Here is a 3,097-nt window from a genome sequence, read left to right as displayed (position 1 = left end):
CTCCATGCTGCACACTTTACACTTTAATAAAAGATTCCAATTTCCCTGCAGTTGGAGCAAGTCTCCACAAAGGACCCTTCCTCAGGGTCTGGGTGTTTCTTCCCTCCATGGCTGCGCCGGGGGCACCTGGCACTTGCCTCCCTCACCTACGAGCTAACCAAGGATGGTTCAGTTCATGAACGAAATACATCAGACACTACTGAGGACCCTACAGATGGGTAGGAGGGGATTTAACTCGGTTCTCACTGATTCTCAATGATTCCACTTTTCACTTTGCACACAATTCTGGAGTAGAGTCGGTGTCTGTAATTCAATGATCCATCCCTAAAAGCCCCAGTGTGGGGGTTCTGGGCACCTGGCAGGTGCTCAAGAAATGCAAACCCCCACCCTCTTGCAGATCATTAAGGATAGCCTTTTTTATTTTGGAGATGGAGAAACTGAGGCCCAGGGAGGCAAAGAAACTAGCCCAGAGCCACATGCCAGAGTATAACAGGGTCAGGACCAAGTCTCCCGAGTTCACATCAAGTTCCTTCCACTCCATCACTGTGAAAATCACTGTCTCAAACCCTGACGAACACGGAATCCCTAGGGCAGCATGTAAAAATGCAGTCACCAGGGCCCCCACTCCTTGGGGCTGCTGACTCAGTAACTTCAAGATGGGGAACTAGAATCAGAGTTTGATAAGCTCCATGGGCAGACTGGGGGAAAGACCTGGAGAAATACTGTTTGAGTCAACTCTCTTAATTGTGCAATCGGGGAAACTGAGGCTGGGAGAGAGCAAGGGGTACATAGCAAGTGGGTGACAGAGTGGATTTCAGGACCCAGGTATTTGATGCCCAGCCCTGAACCCAGCTGCGCCTGACTTACTTGAGGGCATTTCGAGCGATCCCCTAAACCCCATGAGTCTGCCCCTCTCCCCTGCATAGAGGTGACTGTGACAGAGTGTCCGCTCCGCTGTCACCTCCTTGCCCCAGTTACTTTCCAGGCAAGAGGTGACTCGGAAAAGGGCAAATGCAGAAACTGGCATGACCTGAGCTTGATAAAAACAAGTCAGGCAGTTGCCCTAGGGGCTGTAGGGCTCAGCTCTAAGGAGCCTTTGTTCTCAGCCCGTGCCCCATCTCCCCTGTGGGCCGGCACCATTCACCTGACCCCCTGGGGAATTCTGCATCTCCCCCACCCAGTCTGGCAGGCTGCACCCTCAGAGCTCTCTCTGTCCTCCCTCTACCTGCCCTCGTCCCTCCTCCCAGACTTGCCACAGTCCCCCTTTCCAAATTGCCCAGATCATTCAAACTGCTCATTGTTCCTGTCCTGGTTCAGGACCTCGTTTCCTGGTTTCTGCACCAGAAAAGTGTCCCTGCTCCTGTCCTTGCTCAGATCTACCCTAGCGTGGGCCACACATTTGATTCTTCATCTAACAATCATTCACTGAGCAACTACTATGTTCCGGAATGCAGGATGAGTAAGACAGCCTCCCCTCCCTACTGTCCTTTGAATTTCTGTACTGTTTGGGGGGACCAGGTTCGAACTTGGAAATCTTGGCCAGGGCTGCGAGTGCTGGGACCTCGGCCCCTACACAGCCTCTAAATGCTGGGGTCCTATCCTCTCCCCACGGCACTGCCAGAGAGCCAGGTTTCGGCCCCAGGGCCCCTTCCCAGACTTGGGCAGACCCTCCCCAACTACAGTTACAAAGCATGCTGTCATTGTGATTTCATTTGCCCCTCATCCGGGGGCTGTGAGGCAAAGCGGGGATCGGGATTCCCATTTCATAGATGGGGGACTAAGGCATGGGAGCGGTGTGGCTTACCAAGGCCACCTGCTGAGGAAAAGGCAGGGCTCAGTGACAGCCCAGGTCTCTTTGCATCACCTGCAAGGCTCCTCGCCCTCATCCTGACAGCAGCTGTGGCTCAGGCTTACTTGGAGCCTGGCGTCACGATGAGCCCTTGGCAGGCGATTCACGCAGCCATCACAATAGCCCTTCACAGTGGGGACAAGCCGTGACCCCACCTGACAGATGAGGACACGGAGACTCAGAGACGTAGCTTGAGGTTACCCGTGCGTGAAGAGCAGAGCGAAGATTCAACCACAGTTTTTCCTGATTTCAGAGTATGTGCTTCTAACCTAAGCCACAGGGATTATGGGGTGACCTTTAAACCCAGCCAAACATGGGGTCATGCAAAGTGCCCAGAGGAGGGGGGTGTGAGGCTGGGAATCAGCAGCCCACATCCGACCAGAGTGTTCAAACTGAGCTCTTTGACCAAATGAGAGCTCCCAGGCAGCCTGGTAGAAAACCAGCTTTGGGGTGGGGGGGACGCTTGGCCTGCGGGAGGGTGGGCTTCGGAAGCCCTGCCCCTCCAGCACCTCTCACCCTAAGATAGCGGTAACAATAGTGATAAATGGTACTATTTTCGCAAAAGCAGTGAAGGTTCTCTGAGCACTTGCCATGTGTGGGCTGCCATATGGCCAAACCATTATTTCCTTATTCTTGCCTCCATTTACAGTATGAGTAAAGTGAGGCTTAGTTGAGTTAGTTAACTAGTATGAGAACACACTGGTAATGAATGGAATGTTCAGGAGTTAAGCCCAGTGCCCACTGATGCACTTCAACACCAAGTCCGGTGGGATGGAGCAGGGACACAAGAGAACTTTCCATGGGTTCATCTGTAGGACTCTTTACGGGGACTCCGTTTCCTCATTTCCTGATTCCCAGTGTTTGTGTTTTCTGTCTCAAGAACCTTCTGTCTCAAGAGTGGCTTCTCTCACAAAGCTTCCCACCTTCCCTTTACAAACATTCCTTCTCCTTCTTTATGAAAGATATCTGCCTCTTTGTCCCCAGTCCCTACTCAAGGGCATCGACTAGGAGCTTCGCGGCCAGGGCTCTGGACAAAGGGGCTGTGATGATCCCCCGATGTCTGGGAAGCCGGCCAGGTGGTTTTCAGTTTGCTCTCAACAAAAGAGTGTTATTACTGCTACCAGTCTTCATCTACTTAGAGTTATTGAGAAACAATCTTTGATCACACACCATATCGTGATTTTTGGCATAAATGTTGGAAGCAGTTCCAAGAATTGAGCAACGCTGCCTTAATAAAAACTGCCCGTG

This window comes from Ursus americanus, chromosome 22 (genome assembly GCF_024610735.1).
Source record: "Ursus americanus isolate L20-20 chromosome 22, mUrsAme1.1.p, whole genome shotgun sequence".
NCBI lineage: Eukaryota > Metazoa > Chordata > Mammalia > Carnivora > Ursidae > Ursus > Ursus americanus.
The sequence above is the reverse complement of the archived record's forward strand: the minus strand, read 5'-3'. Positions refer to the sequence as shown.